Source organism: Ochotona princeps, chromosome 2, assembly GCF_030435755.1.
Source record: "Ochotona princeps isolate mOchPri1 chromosome 2, mOchPri1.hap1, whole genome shotgun sequence".
Classification (NCBI taxonomy): Eukaryota; Metazoa; Chordata; class Mammalia; order Lagomorpha; family Ochotonidae; genus Ochotona; species Ochotona princeps.
The window spans coordinates 35,347,611-35,362,608 of NC_080833.1; the positions used below are offsets into that span (position 1 = coordinate 35,347,611).

Below are 14,998 nucleotides of genomic sequence, written 5' to 3' on the forward strand. Positions count from 1 at the left end.
CCACATGGGAGACCTGGAAGAAGCTCCAGGCTTCTGAACCAGCAAACAGATCTCCCTTTGTCCATTGTCTCTCCTTCAGTCTGTAAATCTGCCTTTCAAGTGAGAAGAAAAAAAGCACAATAAATCTTCCTCTCCAATTTATCTTCTAGAGTTTCCATAGCAATCTCAATAGAACACTAATGTGAACATCTTACTTTATCTACTTAAAATTCTTCAGTGGCTCCCCACTGCCAATCTTCAAGTCTGTCACCAAAAAAACAAACAACTTTACAGAAGTATAGGGAAAATGACTTGAAACTTGTTGCAAGGAAAGAACTTAATATTTCATGTCTTCTCTAGAAAAGAAATATACTGAATTATATACTTTAATGAGTAAACTTGATAAGTAAATTGTATCCCAAATACTGTACTGTTTATCTCTAGGTTTGAAAATAGAAACTGGGGCAGATGTTTGGCCTAGTGTCTTTAGATGCTAGTTAAGGATCACCATATCAGAGTACCTGGGTTCATTTTCTGTCTCAGACCTCAGCTTCCTACTAATGCGGATTCTGCCAAGTTAGTGGTGATGGTTTAAGTAATTGAGTTCCTGAAACCCATGTGAGACCTAAATTGTGTTCTTGGCTCCTGGTTCTATTGTGGGTATTTGGGGGATGGACCAGTAGATTACAATGCTCACTCTCTCTGTGTTTCTGCCTCTCACATAAATAGTTTAAAAAGTAAACAAAAATTATATATTAAATTTCTTATCAGGTTAACTGCTAACCATTTTTCTTGCAAACACCCAGGTAAATATGATGAAAGCTTTGCCTTGTTTACCCTGCAGCTACTCATGTCCTCTGGCCCTCTGGCACATAATCTTTTTTCTTTTTTTATGTTATTTACATGCTTATCAGGGTGGGAAGGATTGAGGGTTATGGAAAAGTGGCTGTGATCGTTATTTCCAAATTTCTATTTCTCCTTCCTGCTTCTGGGGCAAGGGAGGAGATAAGCAGATGAGCCATACTCAGCCTCCCAACCACTCCAGTACCTGGGGACAGGGAAAGATCACCTGATATCAACCCAGGGTCCTGATGTGGCACATGCTCTGAGGGTTCTGCCCAGATGGTTTCAATAGTTCTGAAATGCTGTCGATCTCGCCAACCCAAGGATGAGAAAACCTAAATGTCCATTGGGTGACAAAGATGATCTTAGAGTCTTCATTCAACCAGATTTTTGCTGTCAACATTTGGCTGAAGTAGTTGTCCAATTCGTTCTGTTCTTCTACAGGACCCAGTGGGCTGCCATATCCTCCATGTGCACCAGGGCCTGCCATCCACTGCTCTGTCTTTCACTGAGGAGGACCAGTTCTTGTAGGCGGACCCAAGGGCTTGGGCCAGGCAAGAGAGTCCAGTCAGACCTCCACCCCCCAAGGGCTCACAGACTTGGCACTTACCAATCAAGCACGTGAAAGGACCTGGGCCAAGCAACCCAGGCCCCACTGGACCTCACCTCAGGGACTCACAGAGTCAGCACCCACGCAGAGGTGAGCCCAAGGACCCAGGCTAGGTGACTCATTCCCCACTGGACCCTCCTCCCCTGGGGTTCACAGACCTGGCACCCACCGTGTCAAGACTAGTATGGCTTGCCTCACCTTAGCATCCACCAGCAGGTGTTGCAGCCTGGCTTGGTCCACCCTGCTCCTAGCTCCAACTCCTGCTGGTGGGCTGGCACATAATCTTATATTAAATAACCAGAGAACTAATATCCCTAGAAACTGAGAAACACAGGATAAACCCAAATTTCTTAGCATGGAAGATAAGGTTTTTAGTGCATCACATACTTGCTGAAAATCTGTTATCTTTCAGCATTAAGCTGGAGTACAAAGATGTCAAGTCAGGTTTCAGCTCTTGAACAGCTTATGTCCTGATGCATCAAGACATTAATTCTCACTTTCTTAACATTAGAGTGAGAAGCGCTTGGTAAAGTTATTGAGTAGAAGTTTATTAAATAGACGACAACTGAACTACACGAAAGCATATAATCCGGCCAAACGTATTTTTAAAATATTCCTAAGAAAGCCCCTATTAAAGCTGGCATATTTCACAAAATTCAGCCTATTATTATTCTCAAGTGCAAATGATCATCTACATTTAATTTTGTTTAGGTGATCCTCTTTAGTTTTCTTGAATAATACGTTAATGCTATTTGTATGCAAAAAGGGCTATAATAGTATTCTTGTACACATGTTTCTCATCTTAAAAAAAGATTTATTTATTTATTTTTATTGGAAAGGCAGAGAGAAGAACAGAGAGAGAAACAGACCTTCCCTCTGCTGGTTCACTCCCCAAGTAGCCGTAACAGCCTGAGCACAGCCAACCTGAAGCCAAAAGCCGGGAGTCTCCTCCAGTCCTCTCATGCAAGCGCAGGGTTCCAAGGACTTGAGCCATTCTCTACTGCTCTCCCAGGCCACAAGCAGGGAGCTGGACGGGAAGTTGAGCAGCTGGGAAACAAACCGGCGCCCACATGGGATCCCAGCAGATGCAAGATGAAGATTTAGCCACTGAGCCATGACACCAGATGACTTTTATACTGGCTGAACTAACCTACACTCCCACCAACAGTGGAGTATGGTACCTTTTCCCCCCACATTCACAGCAGCAGGTGTTGTTAGTAGATTTCTGAATGTAGATCATTCTCAAAGGAGTTAGGTGGAATCTCAACATGGTTTAAGCCAACCCCCAAAGAACAAATATCATATGTTCTCTCTGATATAAGGCAACATTCATGCAAAATATAAAACAAACTAACATAGGTGAACAAGTATATAAACATAGTCTCACAGATGAACTATATAATAGAGACTGGCATACTGGGAAGAGAAAATGTGTTGCTGTAGCCATCTTTACTTATGAATAAAAGGAAGACTCCCACTGAAACAGTTAAATACACCTCAACAATAATAATACTAGATTTTCTATGTCTATACCTACAATGATGCACACATAGCAGAATGTTAAACCTATAACTATTACTAAGGAACTATACTACTATAATAATATGGGGGAAAATAGTTGGAGGGGAAAATGAAGAGTGACAAATGTGGGGGAGGAAATGAAGAGGGACCAAGGGGAGGAAAAGGGAGGAATCCCTATACCTACAAAACTATATCAAGGAAATACAAATAACTTAAAAATTATGCATATAATTACTATATGACTTAGTAATTGCACTGACAGAGACTCTTGAAAATAGAAATTCATGTTTACACATAATCCTGTACGTGAATATTCAAAGAAGTCTTGTTCATAATAGCTAGAAACCAGAAACAATTCAGATATCCTTCAGTGGGTAAGCAGCAGTGTATAACAAGACCATGAAACACTACTTAACAAATACAAAAAAAGAATTAACACACAACAGCAGTACACACTGTGAGTCTTCAGAAAATTATGCTGAGTAAAATGAACCCACTCCTAAAAGTTACAATTATATTACTCCACTTACATAATAATTTTCACACTATAGGAATAAAAAATAGACAACTATTTCTCAATTAATACAGCTGTTAGTTGACAGGGGTGTGTAGAGAAGTGAGTGTGGCTATAAAAAGACAATATGATGGGTAGTTGTGATGATTCAACAACTTGATTGTGATATTCTATTAGTTTTGAAAAATATTATTGGGGAAAACCAAGCAAAGAGCACATATGGTATCTATATATTACTTCTTACAACTGCATGTTACTTTAGACTTATCTCAAAATTAAAAAGAACATGTAATAAAATAAAAAATAAGAATACATAATACTGTTTAAAAGTTGAATAATACATAACATTCACGACTTTGGATGAGCTGATGAACTCATAAACCATAGGGAATATAAACATCAAAGACAAACATCACAATTTATTAGTTAAAATAACAGGTCCTTAATTATATACCACATATATCTAAATAGTATATACTATCATAAACTCTTGAAATACATCAACTGATTTTTATCTCCACATCAACCTTATGAAATACATTATTTTATAAACGAGCAAACTTAATTACAGCATAGAGATGTTTGTGATGTGCTAAAATGGTCACTTGATATGAAAGCTACATCTAGCACACACAGGAAGAGAACACAGACTGGTATGAACAACTGCACTCAAAGGGAGCCAGGACTCACAGAAAATGTCACAGAACCATATTTTTAAAATAAGTATTATAACTTTAAGAAATTTATTTTGTAGTTAATAAACTTTTTTAAAAAGATTTATTTTCTATATTGGAAAATCAGATATACAGAGAAGAGGAGAGAATCTACAGAGAATATACAGAAAAGATCTTTCATCCGATGATTCACTTCCCAAGCATGAGCTGATCTGAGGCAAGGAGCCTGAAGTCTTTTCCAGGTCTCCAATGCACGTGCATGGTCCCAAGGCTTTGGGCCGTCGTCTACTGCTTTTCCAGGCTACAAGCAGGGAGCTGGATGGGAAGTGGGGCCACCAGGACTTGAACCGGCATGCATGTGGGATTCTGGTGCGCTCAAGGTGAGGACTTTAGCCGCTAGGCTACTATGTCGGGCCCCAGAATTACATCTTGATGGATACTAAGGAACTTGTTAGACATTTAAAGCAGAAGTATGCACATTAAATAGTAATGCCTTCATTTCATATTTTATTATTAAAACATATATTGTACATCTTACATTTCTAAAGTAAAATAATAAAAACAGGCAAATTTCATTGATGGGCAGTAAGACATCACTGGAGAGTTAATTTGCTTCTGCTGTTTCTCAAAATCAAAGTTGTGTATTTTATTGTTTAATCTCTGAAATCTCTTTAAGCTCATTAGGTCTGTTATTCTTTGCTGCTAGTGTAAAAAGTTAAATTATTGGAGCCCTGTAGGCACAGTACTTGTTTGCATGCAATACTAGAAAAACTCATGGGAAATAGGTCCCTGTGTCCCAGAAACAACAGTGCTGCTGTTGTCACTTACAAATGAAATTGTACTGCAACAACAAGTTAAAAAGACTTTGTAATTAGCCATGGAAATTGAATTGCCATTTATAATGTTGTCTTTGGGAAAATAAATTTTAAATTAAATATGGACTATAAAACAATTATTTTAAAACTGTGCATATTTCACATTGGTCTAAAATAATAACAAGACAAAAAAAAGACAAAGTCCTTATAAAAAATATTAGAATCAGTCTTAGAAGCGACTGTGGGTCTTAGAGAAAAGTTAATGAATAATCTATTGTGTGTGATGCCAATTAGCTTTTATAGCAGTTCCAGTCTCCAGAGCAAGCGAAGTAGAAGAGCAGAATTCAAGAAAGAACTCTCACCTAAGCTGAAAAGACATGGCACATACATTAAAACCTTTTCCTTTCCTTTTGGTTCAAGTTGGAAAAATGCGGGATACTGAAAAAACACAAGGAGGCCAGCAAAGCCTGAGCCAGGATAGCAGAATCAAATAATCGTTAGAGTCATTAGTAGAGTATTTTCTCTTAGCTTTTCATTACTACAAGTCAAAAGTACTTTTTCAGCTTCTTATTGCAACAAAGAAGAAAAGTTATAATTCTTATTAAATCAAAATAAAACCAAGAAAAATCACAAAGCTGGAAGTCTTGTGTGATAAAGTACCCAAGTATGCTTATGAATTTTGTATTTTAAACTCAAACCACAGGCGATACATTTATGAGTCCAAATATTACCATTTATACTTAAGGAACTTGTCTAAATTTGAAATCCTTACATTCAAGTGCCAACCTGTATTTTTGGATTTCAAACTTTTTTTACACGGAGGGAAGCCTACCTTTTGATTCCATTTACCCATTAACTTTTTAAAGGATTCTTGTATATACAATGTAATCTAAAAAGTCTTAAAAAAAAAGAAATCCTATCACTTGTTATACTATGGATGAGCCTTGATAAAAATATTGTAGTAAAATAAGCCAGTCTCAAAAGGACAAATACTATGTGATTCCACTCAAAAGTCAGAGAAACAGAAAATAGAAATGATCCCGAAGTGTAGGCAACTACCCAGGTTACCTTCTACATAGGCAAGAGGTACACTGCTGAGAAAAAAGCAGCTAATAGTTAAGGGGCATCTGGGCCTGGTTAATGCCAAATTTATGTTAACTATACCAGTATGCCAGCATAGTTACCTATTCTATTTTTTTAAAAGATTTATTTTATTTTTATTGCAGTCAGATATACAGAGAGGAGGAGAGACAGAGAGGAAGATCTTCTATCCTATGGTTTACTCCCCAAGCAGCCACAATGGCCAGTGCTATGTTGATCTGATGCCAGGAGCCAAGAACTTCTTCCAGGTCTCCCACACAGGTGCAGAGTCCCAAGGCTTTGGGCCATCTTCAACTGCCCTCCCAGACCACAAGCAAGGAGTTGGATGGGAAGTAGAGCTGCTGGGATTAGTACCGGTGCCCATATGGGATCCTGGTGCATTCAAGGTGAGGACTAGAGCCGCTAGGCCACGCAGCTGGGCGCTCTACAAAGAATATATTACACAAATAGCCAATAATAGTATGTGAGAAGTTATTCAGGAAATTAGAATCAAAACACAATGAGATGCCACACATATCCTCCACAATGACTAAAGCAAAAAGATGATCAATACAAAGTATTAGTAAGAATATGGAGAAATTGAAGCCCTTACTCAGTGATGATGAAATTCCCATAGCCACTTTGGGAAATTATTATTATTACTATTATTATTATTGGTATTTTAAAATTGTATTTTTTTATTGCAAAGCCAGATATACACACAGGAGGAGAGACAGAGAGGTAGATCTTCTGTCCATTGTTTCACTCCCCAAGTGAGCGCAATGGCCGGCGCTGCGCCGATCTGAAGCCAGGAGCCAGGAACTTCCTCCAGGTCTTCCCGCGGGTGCAGGGTCCCAAGGCTTTGGGCCATTCTCCACTGCTTTCCCAGGCCACAAGCAGGGAGCTGGATGGGAGTGGAGCTGCCGGGATCAGAACCGGCGCCCATATGGTATCCCAGCGCATTCAAGGTGAGGACTTCAGGTGCTAGCCCACCATGCCGGGTCTCTATTATTATTATTATTACTATTATTATTTTATTATTATTTTAAAGATTTATTTATTTTATTACAAAGTCAGATATACAGAGAGGAGGAGAGACAGAGAGGAAGATCTTCCATCTGATGATTCACTCCCCAAGTAAGCCACAATGGCCAGCGCTGCGCCAAACCAAAGACAGGAACCAGGAACCTCTTCCAGGTCTCCCACACGGCTGCAGGGTCCCAAAGCCTTGGGCCGTCCTCTACTGCTTTCCCAGGCCCCAGGCAGGGAGCTGGATGGGAAGTGGAGCCGCCGGGATTAGAACCGGCGCCCATATGGGATCCTGGGGCGTTCACGGTGAGGACCTTAGCTGCCAGGTCACGGCGCCGGGCCCTTATTATTATTTTTTAAAGATACATGGTAGGCAGATGCCTGCGCACCACATGCCAGCATGGACCCTGGGCAGTTGGGCAAGGCCTCAGGCCGGTATGTTACACTGCCAGAAGACCAAGTTTTGGGACCTGTGTGCTTGTGTGCGTGGGATGATGTGGACTGTTCAATGAAAGGAATTATCGGGATGTGTGATAGAGAGGGCCACGGACGGAGAAGGGTACATGCGAGGAATTACTTCTGGGGGAATTACTTCCTGGTTTGGGGGAGAGAAGCCAAAGGATCTTTCTGGATCAGATCAATACACCTACCCACATGGGAGACCTAAGCTGGGGTAGTTGGTATTGGCCACCACCCACCTGTGTGCGTGAAACCTAGGATTAAGGGCCTGTCTGATACCCACCAATGACTGTCAGAGCAGGGGGTAGGTAACTTTAAGCTGGGCCATGAGACTAACTGGCAGGTGACAGAACCAGGTCTGGGGGCAGATTCTATGGGGCATATGTGGGCTCTTTCCTGTGGAACTGCAATACCTGCCGGTTTGCTCAAGAGCTGAGGGTGGTGATGGACTAAGCTAAGCATGACCATGGAACTTACTGACACTCACGGGAACTGGGGTTGGGATCAGGTGGGCTGGACCAGGCTCTAGTACCCGTATGTGCACCCAGTAATTGGGTGTGGGGAGGTCCAGGCCACAACCTCCACCACAACACACAAAGGCCGAGACTGGGAGACAGACTTTACCAAATAGGGGCCCAGCATCAGACACTCATGAGATCTGGGTCTGGGAGTGTGGTTGATGGGGGAACTTGGGGAACACCCTGGTGGGTCATAAATGACTACCAGTGAGCATGGAGTCAGGGCAGGAGTCAGGGTTGACTGAGGGCCAGACCAGGCACGGATTTGTGGTCCAACCTTGGAAGGCATGTACTGGGTCTGAGTCTACTTGGTTGCTGATGCCTATGCAGTGGACAGTTTGTCCAGGTATATAAGGGGTACGTAATGGTCAGTTTGTTTCGGCCTACAGAGGATGTCACATAAGAAGATGGAGAGCAGAACAGCTTAGACAACTCTCCTGGTCAAGATTTGTGGTTAAGTATCTGGGTGAGTGGATGCATTAGGGTGGACTCTGTTGGCCAATGGACCTTGTAAGGATTTTCTCAACTTTGGAATAGCAAAACCAACAGTGTCTCAGAACTCCCCAAACTACTCAAGCAACACCCTTGGAACATTCTTCTCCACATTGGAGTTTCTAAGATGAGACCTGAGTTACTCGCTACTGCTTTACTAGGCCATTAAGCAGGGAGCTGGATTGGAAGTGGAGTAGCTGGGACTAGAACCAGCACCCATATGGAATGCCAGCACGAGTAGAGGCTTAGCCTATTACACCACCCCTCAGTCACTAAATTCTGGGGTCTTCTAAAGAAAAGTGAAGCACATTACAGAAATTCATACGTAAGTATTTGTTCTTCCAGAGATCGACTTTTTTTTTTTTTAAAGATTTATTTATTTATATTGGAAAGGCAGATATACATAGAGGAGGAGAGACAGAGAGGAAGATCTTCCATCTGATGATTCACTCCCCAAGTGAGCGCAACGGCCGGTGCGCCAATCCGAAGCCAGGAACCTGGAACCTCCTCCAGGTCTCCCACACAGGTGCAGGGTCCCAAGGCTTTGGGCCGTCCTCAACTGCTTTCCCAGGCCACAAGCAGGGAGCTGGATGGGAAGTGGAGCGGCCGGGATTAGAACTGGCGTGCATATGGGATCCTGGCGCGTTCAGGGTGAGGACTTTTAGCCACTAGGCCACGCCGCCAGGCCCCAGAGATCGACTTTTAATAGGTTTTAAACTAACCATGTTTTTTTGGGGGAACATTTTTAGAGATAAAATATTAGAAAATGGCAAAATAGGTAATCTAGGCTTTATAAATTGTGGTGTTGATGTGGATGAACCTTCATGATATTAGCATTATTCTGAATTTCTGCCTCTACAGTAGGTATTGTCAAATATAACAGTCTATCAAACATATTTACATATAACTCCTAGGCAGACAATAGATGAATAAGAGACATCTTTTAATAACACCTGCAAATAAAACACTAGACAAAGAGGGAATGAAAATAAATGATAAATCAACATTCTATTTATTGGCACTATCCAAAAAGAAAGCTATTACAATATTGATGTTTACCTGAGTCCATCCTACTCTACAATATCAGTGATATTTTCTGAACAGAGAAGATGAAAATACATAATGAAGATCACTGATATTTCCTTTTATTACCCAAATTCAAATATCCCCTTTTATAATAAAAAAATTCAGTCATCCCTGGAATGAATATTAAAGTGGCAAATATTGAAAACCATCGGTACTCCAAAACCAATCTAACCTTAGTTATATGAGTAATCATTCAAGAAGCTCACAGAGGGGCAGGCATTTGGCATGGCAGTTTAGATGCCAGTTAAGACACACAAATTCAAGTCCTGGTTTTGGCCTCTGATTCCAGCCTCCTGCTAATATGGACCCTGGAAGGCAGTGGTGATGGCTTAAGCAGTTGTGTTCCTACCTATGGGAAATCTGGATTGAATTTCCAAGTCCTAGATTTTACCCTGGTTAGCCCCAGACACTGGGGCATTTGAGCGGTGAAGCAGAAAATGGGGAATTTCTTTATCTGAATCTCCCACTCTCTTAAAACAAGCAGTAGCCAGGATACAAACCAGCACCAGTATGGAATACCAGTGCTTGCAAGGGGAGGATTGAGCCACTGCACCATGCCCTTTTCTTTCCTTTTTTAAAAAAATTCTTTTATTTTAATAATCTTACTTAGTTGATTAGGGCACAAAGGGTCAAGGGCTATAGGAAAGTGGGTAAAACCATTGATTGCACATTAATATTATTATTATTTTTTTCTGTATCCAGGGGAAGGGGAGAGATAAAGGGAAAGGCTGCATTCAGCCTCCCACCCATCCCAGGTTCCCAACGTAGGGCATGCTCCGAGGGTGCTGCTCAAGCAATTTTCATAGTTCAACAGTTCTGAATTGCTGCTGATCACTTTTTTTCTTTTTAATAATTATTTATTTGGGGTTGATGATGTGGTTCAACCAGCTAATCCTTAAGCTGCAAGCACTAGCATCCCGTATGGGTTCCTGTCTTGGCTACTCTAGTTCCCCTCCAGTTCCCTGCTTATGGACTGGGAAAGCAGTGGAGGATGGCCCAGGCCCTTGGGGATCCTGCACCCATGTGGGAGAACTGGAAGAAGTTCCTGGTTCCTGGCTTCTGATCAGCTCAGTTCTGACCATTGCAGCTGTCTGGAGAGAGAACCAGTGAATGGAAGATCTTTCTCTCTGTCCCTCCTTCTCTCTGTGTTCTGCCTCTCCAATAAATATTCCAATTATTATTATTATTATTATTATTATATTATTGTAATTTTTGAAAGCCGTATTTACAGAGAGAGAAGCAAAGACAGAGAAACTTCTACTCACTGATTCACTCCCCATGTGGCTGTTGCAATGGCCAGTATTGGGAAAGGAGCTTAATATGGATCACTCATATGTTCCTTAGCAATCTCATTTAAAATCCTTTCCTAAGGGCCCGGCGTGATAGCCTAGTGGCTAAATCCTTGCATTGCATTCCCTGGGATCCCATGTGGGCGCTAGTTCATATCCCAGCTGCACCACTTCCCACTCAGTTCCTTGCTTGTGGCCTGAGAAAGCAACAGAGAATGGTCCAAAGCCTTGGGATTCTGAAAGAAGTTCCTGGCTTTGGATTGGCTCAGCTCTGGCCAATACGACTACTTGGGTAAACCAGCAGATGGAAGATCTCTCTGTACCTCCTTCTCTCTGTATATCTGCCTTTCCAATAAAAATATAAAATTTTTTAAAAATAATAAAATAAAAATTTTTACATAGTAACTATTTACATTATCTGCTTTTATTTTTAACAGCTTATTGCTTATTATAAATATGAAATTTGCATTTCTGTTTATTATCTAAATTCCCCTACTTAAAATAAGTTAATAGAGAATTTGCTTCACTCATTGCTATGCTCATTGTGGTGTCTGTGGTGACTGGCACATGGTTAGGCCCACAAGTGTGACAGCGCTTCAAGAAGTTTATGGAAAATACATATTATGGAAAGCTATGTGTGGGTTTCAAAAACTTTTATGCCCAAGTAAACTTAACTTTTAATTCCTTTTTCTATGTATTTGCTGAATTTGGAAATAAAATCAATGAGTTTCTATGTCAGGGAGTAGCAGTTTAGGTCTCCTCCTGTGACACTAGCATCCTTAGACAGGTTCAAGTCTCAAATCCAGCTTCTGGAGGCAGATGACGGCTCAGATACTTGGTTCCCTGCCACTCAGGTGGGAGACTCCTGGCTTCGGCCTGGCCTAGCCCTAGATGCTGTGGTCATGCAGAGAATGAATTAATAGGTGGAAGATAACTCTCTGTCACTCTGCCTTTCAAATGAATAAATAAATACTTTAACAGATTGTTAAACATATTGAGATATTGACAACATACATATGAACTGATTTCTTAGTAATATATTAGCATGGATAAGTATTTGCTTAATAAATTCCAGGGAAATGAGATTTACGAGTTTAAGATGTGGGAGAAAAAAAATCAAGTACTTTTAAGAGACTAGACTTATGACACAGATTTTTTACAAATGTCAGTTCTTTTACTGTGTGACCTGCATATTCATTACTGTGTGCCTTTGTTTCTATTTTTCCTGTTCAGGATTCTGTATTCTTTCAACTCTGTAAAGTCCACAGCCATTATTTCTTCAAATATTATGTCTCTAAATTTTACAATACTTCTTGGCTCAGAGCTTTTATATCAAAAGGACATTCAAAAGGACATTGAAAATTTGGATCCCAGGTTTGATGGTATTTCTACCCATGGCACAAGGTGGCAAGCTGTTCTCAGTAATCTTCCTGGACTACAAACAGAGCCCAGTTTTATTTCTGTGTTCCAAGATCCAATATTTCAGGATTATATTCCATGTTACCTTCTGGAAAATTTCCTAACTTTGCCCATTATTTAGATCTATAATCTGTTAATAATAATGTATAGTGTCAAGATTCATCTTTTTCCTTAAGGATATTGATTAATTCAGGATCATTCCTTGAAAGGACATTTTCCCTCATTATTCTGCAGTGTCAAAAGTGATCATTTTGTGGATTCACTTTTGGACTTTATAACACTGCTATATTTGCACTTGTGCCAATATTTTGTTCTTGATACACAGGTAACTCTATAATATGCTTTGAACCTGACAAGTTAAATTCTCAAACTTATTCCTCTCCAAGACTTGTACCTGCATTTCCACATAGATTTGTACTTGCATTTCCACACAGATTGTAAGTTTAGTTTGTCAATTTCTTTTTTTTTTGCAGATATTCATTTATTATTTATTTACTTATTTGAAAGGAGGGATAACAGAAAAACAGGAAGAGACAGAGAGAAATTTCCCATCTCTTTGCTTATTCCCTAAATAACCAAAACAACCAAAGTTGGGCCAGGTTGAAGCCAAGAACCAGGAGACAGGAGCTTCTTTCAAGTCTTCTGTTTGGGTATGTGGCCCCAAGTTTTTAGGCCATCTTCTGTTGCTTTCCCAGGTGCAATAAGGTGGATTGGAAGTGGAACAACCAGGATTACAATTGGTACACTAGGGCATGGGGGTATTACTGGCTTATCTCACTATGCCACAACATCAAAGTCCAGCTTATCACTTCCTATAATTTTTTTAAACCCTGCTGGGATTTTTAACTGAGATTGCACTGAATTTAGAGATCAATTTGGACACATCTGACATTTTAATATTACCAATTATTCTGGGTCTTCACTTCTGCTAGCAATGTTAAAATTTTTTTGTGTGTATTTGTTTATTTTATTTATCTATTTATTTTTTTTAATAATCTTACTTAGTTGATTAGGGTACAAAGGGTCAAGGGCTACAGGAGAGTGGGTAATACCATTGTTTCCACACTATTATCATTTCCCCCCACCCCCGTATCTTGGGTCAGGGGAGAAACAAAGGGAGAAGCCCCACCCAGTCTCCCATCCAGCCCAGGTCCCCAATGTGGGGATGCTCCGAGGGTCCTGCTCAAGCAGTTTTGATAGTTCAACAGTTCTGAATTGCTGCCAATCTCACCATTCCAAGTACAATGAAATCTATTCAGAATCCACTGGCTGACATAATTTCTTCATGGTTGGGGTTCTAAGATAGGCAGTTCATTTGGAGGGATCTCTAAAGAAACTTCGTTTGAGGTGATCCCAAACCTGATTCTTGTGTGTGCTTGCCAGTATGGGTCCGGCACAGTCTGTCGCCCCAATCAGCTTATGCACATGCTGGTGGTTGCAATTGCTGGGTCAGTTCTGTTTCCTGCCTTCTCTTCCATGTGAACCAATGCTTGTCACAGTCCAGTTTGCTCCTGCCCACTTCATACTCAGCCCTCATGCAAACCAGTGGAAGCTGCAGCCTAGGTGGGGCGACTCCCCATAACCTCCACCAAGCCTCTCCCCTACCCTGTTTCCCATGCTTGCCGGTATGTACTGCAGACCTGTTCAGTCTGTCCCACATCCCATTCAGCTCTTGTACATGTCAATGGGCATTGAAGCCTAGTTTAACCCAACCAACCTACTATCCAGCCCATACACATACTGGCGGGTGCCTTTTTGTCCAACCACCGCTGCCCCTGTCCTGGTTTTCATGATCTCCACTGGGAGTGGTAACCTATGAGGGAGGTGCCCACTATTTCCCTACTAGGCCACTCCCACTCCCACTTCCGGATTATGCATTCTCCAGGTGGTTCTGGAGTTTAACTTGACAGATTTAGCTCCAGTGTTAGCCTCTGACATCTGATGCTGTGGCAAAGCCCAGCCAACCCTCACCCACTCTAATTTTTGCTTGCACCAGGAGGAACAGTCAGCCCAACCTGGCTTTTCCCTGATCTAGCTCACATGAGCCCCAAAGGTATTATAGTCCTGTCTGGTTTGGCATGCCTCCATCCCAACCCACGCTCTCCAGTGGGAATGGTTGTCCAGCAGGGGAGCCCACATTTCCCCTGATGGCTTTGCCCCCTCCCTCCCTGGTTCTCACGTGTGCTGTTTGAGCACTGCGGCCACATCTGGTACAGCTCACCTCACTTTGGCATTCTTTAATGTGCACTGGTTTGTGTTGCAACCGAAGCTGGCCCGACCCATACTCTGTTCTGGTGCTCGGATTCGCCAGCAGGTGATGTGAACTGGTTCAGCCTGGTCTGCCCCCAATCTATGCCAAATATATGTCGGTGGGTATCTTTCTCTGGCCTGGTCTGAGTTGCTCCCTATCATGGTTCTTAGGCTCACCTGCAGAGACTGTGTCCTGACAGAGGAGTTTCCCAAGCTCCTCCATCAGAACCTCTCCCTACGTCAGATCTTGCACATACTGGTGGGTCTATGGGCCAGCTTTACTTAGTCCACCTCCTGTCCTGGTAGGAACAGTGGCGTTTCCTTGCTGGCCTTCAATTCATTCTGGTTCTTACTGTTGGATGTTTCAGCTCAGCCAAGGCTTGTCCATACCCAGACACTGCTCACACATGGCTCAGTAGG

The 14,998-nt window shown here is 41.6% G+C and overlaps 1 protein-coding gene across 1 annotated transcript in view; it reads right to left on the reverse strand.

The window, feature by feature from the left end:
• ZSWIM5 (zinc finger SWIM-type containing 5) overlaps window positions 1–14,998 on the reverse strand; it is a 144,950-nt gene that overhangs the window by 78,215 nt on the left and 51,737 nt on the right. The gene's annotated exons all lie outside the window — the stretch shown is intronic.